Raw genomic sequence first — 10,220 nt, 5'->3', positions numbered from 1 at the left:
GGGCACAACTTGAAAGACTGGCCCAGGATAGGGGACTGCGGAGAGGAGTTGCCTGCAGCCTATGCCCCAGTAGGGGTGATAGCCTTAAATAAGTATATGTGGATTAGGAGGATGGAACGGGGCTAACTTTTGCTGTTGCTGTTGTTTGTTGCTTGTTGTGCTCTGTGTTGTTCTGCTGAGCATTGTGGGTATGTTATGTGGGTGCCAGAACATGTGACATCACAGAAGGCATGGCAACACTTGCGGGCTGCCCTCAGCACATCCCTAGATTGTGTTGGTTGTTAATGCAAATGACACCTTTCCTGATATGATTTGATATACATGTCATAAATAGATCTGAATATTAACGTAGGTCAAGAACCATGATCTAGTAGACAGTGCCACCAAGTTCCTCTCTCCCAGAAGCTGAATGCCTGAGGTAAAATTGCAGGGTAGAAATAACTGAAGACTTACACCTTTCATGACAAGATAACTTCCCAAAACGTCTTCACTGTCTATATGGTGTGTCTGCAAAGTAGTCATTGCTTTTCTGTATGAAATGCAGTCTGAAGTCGGGCTTGGCAAGCTTCCAGGAAAGAGCAAGGTGCTAGTGATAAGATTTAAAAAATAACAATGTGTAGCGGTGTGCTACATGCAGCACTAAAATTACGACACGGAGTCGGTAACTGCAGTCGAAGGAAAAACTTTATTCGAAATCTTCAGCCTCACTTTTAAGCCTCCCTCAACCTGCCCCCCATGGCGCAGAGGCTCCAAAGCTCTGCACTCGCAAACCCCCGTAGGCTATCTAATTGTGAGCCGGTTCGGATGTGCCAGGAATAGGTTCGCCACATAACCCCCTTCCCAGAACCGGCGATACACCCCCCAATGTCCACAGTCTGGGCCAGAACCTGCTTGGGAGGTCGGCCTCTGCGCCAAGATGCCGGAAACTCGGCCGGTTGCGCCAGGTCCACATGGGCCAGTTTGAGGCAGTCCACCGTGAAAACCTCCTCTTTCCCCCCAACGTCCAGCACGAACGTGGACCCGTTGTTCCGGAGCACCATAAACAGCCCCTCGTATGGCCGCTGCAGCGGTGGCCGATGCCCGCCCCTTCGTATAAACACAAACTTACAGTTCTGCAGGTCTTTGGGTACACAGGTTGGGTTCCGCCCGTGCTGTGAAGTGGGTATGGGGGCCAGGTTACCGAGCTTCTCGTGTAGTCTGCCCAGGACTGCTGCGGGATCTTCCTCTTGCCCCCATCGGGCTGGTAGGAACTCCCCAGGGATGACCAGGGGCGCGCCGTATACCAACTCGGCCGACGAGGCGTGCAGGTCGTCCTTGGGCGCTGTGCGGATGCCGAGTAGGACCCAGGGAAGCTCGTCCACCCAGTTGGCTCCTCGCAGGCGGGCCATGAGGGCCGACTTCAGGTGACGGTGGAAACGCTCCACTAGTCCGTTCGACTGTGGGTGGTAGGCAGTTGTGTGGTGCAGCTGAGTCCCCAAAAGGCTGGCCATAGCTGACCACAGGCTGGAGGTGAATTGGGCGCCTCTGTCGGAGGTAATGTGGGCTGGTACACCAAAGCGAGATATCCAGGTGGCGATCAGGGCTCGGGCGCAAGATTCGGAGGTGGTGTCGGTGAGCGGGACCGCCTCTGGCCATCTTGTGAACAGGTCCACGATAGTCAGGAGGTGCCGCGCTCCGTGCAACACTGGCAGGGGGCCCACGATATCCACATGAATGTGGTCGAAACGCCGGTGGGCGGGATGGAACTGCTGCGGTGGGGCTTTGGTGTGCTGCTGCACCTTGGCCGTCTGGCAGTGCATGCACGTTTTGGCCCATTCACTGACCTGTTTGTAGAGTCCGTGCCAAACGAACCTGCTGGAAACCATCCGGACAGTCGTCTGGATGGAGGGATGCGCCAAGTTATGAATGGAGTCGAAAACACGGCGTCGCCAGGCTGTCGGGACGACGGGACAGGGCTGGCCGGTGGCGACGTCACAGAGTAGGGTCCTCTCACCCGGGCCCACGGGGAGGTCCTGGAGCTGCAAACCGGAGACTGCGGTTCTGTAACTCGGAATCTCCTCATCTGCCTGCTGTGCCTCTGCCAGTGCCTCAAAGTCTACCCCTTGGGAAAGGGCATGAACGGTAGGGCGAGAGAGTGCATCCGCCACGACATTGTCCTTACCTGAGACGTGCCGGACATCCGTTGTGTATTCAGAGATGTAGGACAGGTGGCGTTGCTGGCGGGATGACCAGGGGTCGGATGCTTTTGTAAATGCAAAGGTAAGCGGTTTGTGGTCCGTGAACGCGGTGAAGGGACGACCTTCTAGGAAGTACCTGAAATGCCAGATTGCCAGGTAGAGCGCCAACAGTTCCCGGTCGAAAACACTGTACTTGAGCTCGGGTGGCCGCAGGTGTTTGCTGAAAAACGCCAGGGGTTGCCAGCAACCTGCGATGAGTTGCTCCAGCACCCCACCGACTGCCGTGTTAGATGCGTCCACTGTGAGGGCGGTAGGGGCGTCCATTCTGGGATGTACTAGCATTGCGGCGTTCGCCAAAGCTTCCTTCGTTTGAACGAAAGCGGCGGCGGACTCCTCGTCCCAGGTAATGTCCTTGCTCGGATCCGACATCAGGGCGAACAGGGGGCGTATGATCCGGGCAGCTGAAGGGAGGAAGCGGCGGTAGAAATTGACCATACCTATGAATTCCTGAAGGCCTTTGATCGTGGTGGGTCAGGGGAAGTGGCGGACCGCATCTACCTTAGAGGGCAGAGGGGTTGCTCCGCCTTTAGTAATCCTGTGGCCCAGGAAGTCAATGGTATCGAGTCCAAACTGGCATTTGGCGGGATTGATTGTAAAACCGTACTCACTCAGTTGGGCGCAGAGTTGACGGAGGTGGGACAGATGCTCCTGACGACTGCTGCTGGCTATGAGGACGTCGTCCAAATAGATGAACGCGAAGTCCAGGTCCCGTCCCACCGCGTCCATTAGCCGCTGGAACGTCTGTGCGGCATTCTCCAGGCCGAACGGCATGCGGAGGAACTCGAAAAGGCCAAACGGGGTGATGAGAGCCATTTTGGGGACGTCGTCAGGATGCATCGGGATTTGATGGTACCCTCGGACGAGGTCTACCTTGGAGAAGATCCGTGCGCCGTGCAGGTTTGCTGCAAAGTCCTGAATGTGCGGCACAGGGTAGCGGTCCGGTGTGGTAGCCTCGTTCAGCCTGCGGTAGTCGCCGCACGGTCTCCAGTCCCCCGTCACTTTGGGCACCATGTGCAGGGGGGAGGCCCATGGGCTGTCGGACCGCCGGATGATCCCCAATTCCTCCATCCTCTGGAACTCCTCCTTCACCAGTTGGAGCTTGTCCGGGGGAAGCCGCCGAGCGCGGGCATGGAGGGGTGGTCCCTGGGTCGGGATGTGGTGCTGTACGCCGTGTCAGGGCATGGCCGCTGTGAACTGCGGTGCCAGAACCGATGGGAAATCCGCCAGGACCCTGGTGAAGTCGTTGTCGGACAGCGTGATGGAGCCGAGGTGAGGGGCTGGCAACTGGGCTGCACCCAGGGAGAACGTCTGAAAGGTCTCGGCGTGTACCAGTCTCTTCCTGGGCAGGTCGACCAGTAGGCTGTGAGTCCACAAAAAATCCGCACCCAGAAGCGGTTGGGCTACGGCGGCCAGTGTGAAGTCCCACGTGAACTGGCTGGAGCCGAACTGTAGCGGCACCTGACGGGTGCCATAGGTCCTTACTGTGCTGCCATTCACGGCCCTCAGAGGGGGACCCGGTGCCCTGCTGCGGGTGTCATAACTCGTCGGAGGTAAAACACTGATCTCAGCCCCAGTATCGACCAAAAACCGGCGTCCCGACCTTCTATCCCACACATACAGGAGGCTATCCCGATGGCCAGCCGCCGTAGCCATCAGCGGCGGCTGGCCCCAGCGTTTCCCGGGAACTTGCAGGGCGGGCGACAACGGCGGGCTTCTGCGCCCCACCGCTGGTGGTAGAAGCACCAGTGTTCATTGGGCCGGGGGTTGGCGGGCTCTGCGGCCAGGCCTGGACTGGTTTGCTGCCGGGAGCGTGGCTGGGAGATCTGTGCGATGGACGCCCCGCTCACCTTTTTGGCGTTCCACAGCAAGTCCACCCGGGCTGCCACCTTCCGGGGGTCACTGAAATCCGCATCGGACTGCAGCAGGTGTATGTCCTCGGGCAGCTGCTCCAGGAATGCCTGCTCAAACATGAGGGAGGGCTTGTGTCCTCCGGCCAGAGACAACATCTCATTCATTAAAGCCGATGGAGGTCTGTCTCCCAAGCCATCCAGGTGCAGTAAACGGGCAGCCCGCTCGCGCCGTGAGAGTCCGAAAGTCCTGAGGAGCAGGGCTTTGAATTCCGTGTACTTGCCGTCTGCCGGGGGCGACTGTACGAACTCCGCGACCTGGGCCGCTGTGTCCTGGTCGAGGGAGCTCACCACGTAGTAGTAGCGGGTGTCTTCTGAGCTGATCTGGCAAACGTGGAATTGGGCTTCGGCTTGCTGGAACCATAGGTTCGGTCGCTGTGTCCAGAAACCCGGCAGTTTCAACGAAACCGCATGAACAGAGGCGGCGTCGGTCATTTCTGGTCCAAAAATCGTTTGGACCGTTGGGGTCACCAATTGTAGCGGTGTGCTACAAGCAGCGCTAAAATTACGACACGGAGTCGGTAACTGCAGTCGAAGGAAAAACTTTATTCGAAATCTTCAGCCTCACTTTTAAGCCTCCCTCAACCTGCCCCCAGTGGCGCAGGGGCTCCAAAGCTCTGTGCTCGCAAACCCCCGTAGGCTATCTAATTGTGAGCCGGTTCGGATGTGCCCAGAAATGGGTCGCCACAAATGAACCAGAAGGAGTGGTGGATGGAAAGAACTTTTAAAAACCGAAGAGAAATCCGCCATTGGTCAGCAGAGGGAAAAGTGGAACCATTCAGATTCTGGATCACTATATCTTCAGAAAGTCCCCTAGGAAATGTAGGTGCTACTGCAATGAAGGAGCAAGAATCCTCAGTTATGCACCTCTTGTACCTAATAAAGTGGACCCTGGTGTCCTGCTGCTGTAACCCCTTCAGTTCAAGGATCAGAGGTGCTCTTCTACACACCTCTGTTGTGATGTGTGCTTTTTTGAGTTACTCTTGCCTTTCTATCAGCTTGACCTATTCTCCTCTGACCTCTCGCATTAACAAGGCGTATTTGCCCACAGAACTGCTGCTCACTGGATGTTTTTATTTGTTTTTTTTTGCACTGTTCTCTGTAAACTCTAAAGATGGTTGTGTATGAAAATCCCAGGAGATCAGCGGTTTCTGGCATGCTCAAACCACCCCCATCGGGCACTAAAAATCATTCCAGGGTCAAGGTCACTTGCAACACCTTTCTTCCCCATTCTGATGTTTGCTCTGAACAACAACTGAACCTCATGATCATGAGGGCATGCTTTTATGCATTCAGTTACTGCCACATGATTGGCTGACTAAATGTTTGGATTAACGAGCAGGTTTATATACAGAAAGGTTGCGGAAAAAGGCCGGCAGCATGATGAATGATCTCACCCACCCAGCTCATGGACTGTTTGTCCCACAGGATATGCAGCATCCATGCAGCCAGCAGCACCGGTCTTCAAAGCAGTTAGTTCCCTCAAGCCAGAAATCCACCCCACACCATCACGAGAAGAGTAGAATATAAATGCAGGGGTCATTGTCACAGATGGCAGGGGAGGCCAAGTCACTGGGTATATTTAAAATGAAGGCTGGTCGCTTTGTGACTGGTCAGTGTCAAACATTACAGGGGAAAAGGCAGGAGAATGGGGTCGAGAGGGATAATGAATCAGCCATGGCAAAATGGCAGGGCAGACTAAATGGGCCAAATGGCCTAATTCTGCTAATATGTTTTATGGTCTAACGGACTTTATTATTCCCTGTCAGAGTGACCTTATGTAGAGATACTAGAGTACCTAGTGTCACTTTACGATTTTATAATCAATCTATTTATAGAAGTTATTTATGCTTATTGCTTGCTTTTTATGTTGCCTCGGATTCAGAATAATGATCATTTTGTTCTCCTTTACACTTGTGTACTAGCGTTTTTTTCTTTCTCCTGGGGAAAAAAAACAAATCTCAGGGTTGTACTTTGATAATAAATTTACTTTGAACTTTGAACTTCTGAACAATAAACAACCTTGAATCTCGAATTTGCACGTAACAAGCCCCCTGTTTTGCAAGGATAAGGTAATGACTTTGGGAATAAATATTCTGCTGGACACTGTGGGGATTTCCCCTGCTCTTGATTAAAGTAATCCCATGAGATCTTTTACATCCACTTGAGAGGGCTAACTGGCCTTGGTTTAACTTCTGATCTGAAAGACAGTCTGTGGATAATGCAGGGCTTCCTTAGCGATGGATCTGGATAAAAGCATTAGAAACGTCAAAGTTACCACAGACTACTCTAAACAGTGCCTGAAATTTTTAAAAATGCAGTATGCAGTTGGGGAAATTCTCTTCAATTTATCTCTGAATATAATCCAAGCACTTTCAACCGCATTTCCTGATAAAGTGCCATTAAAGCTCCCTCTCTCTCTTTACTTTCTCCTCCTCCAATTCAGCTGCAAAGCACCCACTCCACCTCCAATTACTGGTAATCAGCTCTAAAAGGCGCTCTTTGGTGTTAACAGCCCTTTCTTGCCAGGGAAGAACAGATAATGACCACACAGTAGAAAGAACTACCAGCTATTTTTATTCCTGGCCTCAGAGAAGAAGCATAGCAGGTAACACGATTTGTCACTAATCAGAATCACTTTGTTGCACAAATGTAAAACATACCAGAATTGATTGTGGTTTGGTACCAAGCATGAAACCCAGGAAGATACCGTAATAGATAACACAATTGCAACCAACAATTTACAAGACAATAGTGCAAACAGCATTGAGCAATCAACAATTAGCAGAATGGTCACATGCACAAACATCAATAATCAAACTTAAATAAATGTGAACATATGACCAGATTATCAACAGAACAAGGAGAGCAGGAAAGACCATTTAATGGATGTTGTGCAGGGGCAGTCAGGGTATTACACCTGAGTGAGTTTGGTTGAGAAGCTGGACAGCTATGTGAAAGAAGCTTTGGAGATGACATGTTGCCCTGATGGTGATGGACTTGTAGCATCTCTCTGATGGGAGTCTGGTGGAAATTGACCTCTCGGGTGGGTAGAGTCAGGAGTAGTTTTTTAGCTCTTTTCTTTGCTCTGTGACCTGCAAGGCGAACTCCTAATCTCCCTCCCCCATTAAAGTAGTAAAGACCATGTGCAAGCCTAGATTTTTCAGCTCATCATTAAGGACTGAACCGTTTCCTGAATATGAATAGAAGGATCAAACGAAAAAATTGTTCTTACAAGTGTGCAGTTGCCTTGGTGACAGAAAATCGGAAGGACACTAATGTTTAATGGAAACACTATTTCCCATGAATGGAAAATCCTACAAGAAGTGATGGACACAGCCCAGTCCATCACAGGGAAAGCCCTCCCCACCTGTGAGCACATTTACAAGGAGCACTACCAGAAGAAAGCAGCATCCATCATCAAGGATCCCCACCATCCAGACCAGGCTCTCTTCTCGCTGCTGCCATTGAGAAGGAGGTACTGGAGCCTTCAGTCCCACACCACCGGGTTCAGGAACAGCTATTACCCTTCAACTATTTGGCTCCTGAAGCATCATGGATAACTTCACTCACCTCAATTCCATAACCTATGGACTCACTTTCAAGGACTTTACAACTCATGTTCCTAATATTATTTACAATTCATTTATTATTATTATTATTATTATTATTATTTGTTTTTTGTATTTGCACAGTCTGTTCTTTTGCACATTCATTTTTGGCCATCTTCATCTGTAGTTTTCCCTGATTGATTATGTTTCTTTGTATCTGTTGTCAATGCTCAGAAGAAAATTAAAATCAGAATGGAAGATGGTAACAGAATTTGACATTTGAACTTTAGAATAATGGCAACTATGGAAAAAGCTTGCTAACACTATAAACAGTGTGGATGAGTCCTAACTTCAATGATAAACCTAACTGCATCAGCAGCACTGAAATTCCATTGTGAGACCATATATACTTTGGGAATATCATTTGCACTCACCCATCAGAGTGAAGAGCTGGTCAGTCTTGGGTCCACATCCATAGATCCCTCAAAGCTACCATGCAAGTTGACATGCCGGTTAAGACGGTGTATGGAGCAATACCCTTCATTAGTTGGAGGATTGAGTTGAAGAGCCATGAGTTAACGTTGCAGCTCTATAAAACCCTGGTTGGACCACACTTGGAATATTGTGTTTGGTTCTGTTCACATTATAAGAAGGATATGGAAGCTTTAGAGAAGGTGCAGAGGAGATTTGCCAGGATGCAGCCTGGACTAAACTGCATAGCTCATGAGGATAGGTTGAGCAAGTTAAGGCTTTTCTCTTTGGAGTGAGGAAACTTGATAATGTGAGGCATAGATCAAGTGGACAGCCACAGACATTTTCCCAGGGTGGGAAAAGCTATTAAGAGGGGGCATAACTTTAAGGTGATTGGAGGAAAGTATAGGATGGGAGTGTCAGAAGTAATTTTTTACACAGAGTGGTGGGTGCATCAAATACCCTGTCAGGGGCGGTGGTTGATGCAGAAATATTAGTGATATTTTTAAAAACTCTTAAGTGAGCACGTGGATGACAGAAAAATGAAGGGCTATGTAGGAAGGAAGAGTTAGATTGATCTTCGAGTAGGTTAAAATGTCAGCAAAACATTGTGGGCTGAAGGACCGTACGGCGTTGTAATGTTCTGCGTTCTACGTGTTGGTGAATTGAATCTACCATTCGTGCTGGAGGGTTGACAAGAGAGAAGGCATTCAACGGTCAGTGTCCGAAGATTGTTTGAGAATTTAAGAGGTAACTGATGCAAAAAAGGTTAAAAAATGTAAAACAAAAATTGTACCGGTTGACAAAATGGTTGATAACATCTTCTGAAGCGGTCATTGAAAGAAAAGATAGAAGAATTTTTCGTGTAGATGCTGCTTTGCTGAACCTAAATAGGTTCCCATATGTTTCAGAGTCAATGAAATATTATGAATTATAATCAACAGTTAAAGTCAAATTTATTAAGGTATTCATATGTTACCATTCAGATTCAATTTCAATTTCTTGCAGGCATTTACAGGAAAATAAAGAAATGCAAAAGAAAATTATACATAAACAAAGACAGACAAGATGATGTGTGGATGAAAGTCTGATCTTTCTGATGAAAGGTGATTGAACTGAGATGTTAACTGTCTTTACCTCTCTACAGATTCTGCCTAAACTGCTGAGCAATTCTAGCATTTTAAATTTTATGGTGCACTCAACGGCCTCTCAAAGAGCCATCAGATAAGCAATGCGCACCAAATGCTGGAGTAACTCAACAGGTCAGGCAGCATCCATGGATGTGAATAAACAGTTGATGTTTTGGACCAAGACCCTCCTTCAGGGCTGAAAAGCTAGGGGGAAGACACCGGAATAAAAAGGTGGAGGGAAGGGAAGATTTGTTAGAAGGTGATAGGTGAAGCTAGGAAGGTAAGAAAGGTGAAGGGCTGGAGAGGAAGGATTTGATAAGAAAGGAGAGTGGGCAATAGGAGAAAGGAAAGGAGAAGGAGACCCTGGGAGAGGTGATAGGCAGATCAGAAAAGGTAAGAGGCCAGAGTGTGGAATAGAAGAAGAGGGGAGGAGGAAGGAAACAAGAGAAAATCTGCAGATGCTGGAAATCTGAGCCACACACACATAATGCTGGAGGAACTCAGCAGGTCAGCCAGCAGCTATGAAAAAGAGTAAACCTTCAATGTTCAAGCCAAGACCATTCAGATGAAGGGTTTTGGCCAGAAATGTTGACTGTTTACTCTTTTCCATAGGTGCTACCTGGCCTGCTGAGGTTCTCCAGCGTTTTCTGTGAGGAGGAAGGAAAACTGTTTTTACTGGAAGGAATATTCATGCCACCAGTTTGGAGGCTACCCAGACGGAATATACGGTGTTGCTCCTCCTCCCTGAGGGTGACCTCACTTTGACACAAGAGGAGGCCATAATCCAACATGTTGGAATGGGAATGGGAATTGGAATTAAAATGTTTGGCTATTGGGAAGTTGCACTTTTGGCAGATAGAGGGGAGGTGCTTGATGAAGCGATCCCCCAGTTTACGACGGGCCTCACTAATGTAAAGGAGCACC

Source organism: Hypanus sabinus, chromosome 9 (genome assembly GCF_030144855.1).
Source record: "Hypanus sabinus isolate sHypSab1 chromosome 9, sHypSab1.hap1, whole genome shotgun sequence".
Taxonomy (NCBI): Eukaryota; Metazoa; Chordata; class Chondrichthyes; order Myliobatiformes; family Dasyatidae; genus Hypanus; species Hypanus sabinus.
This window is presented reverse-complemented; position numbering follows the sequence as displayed.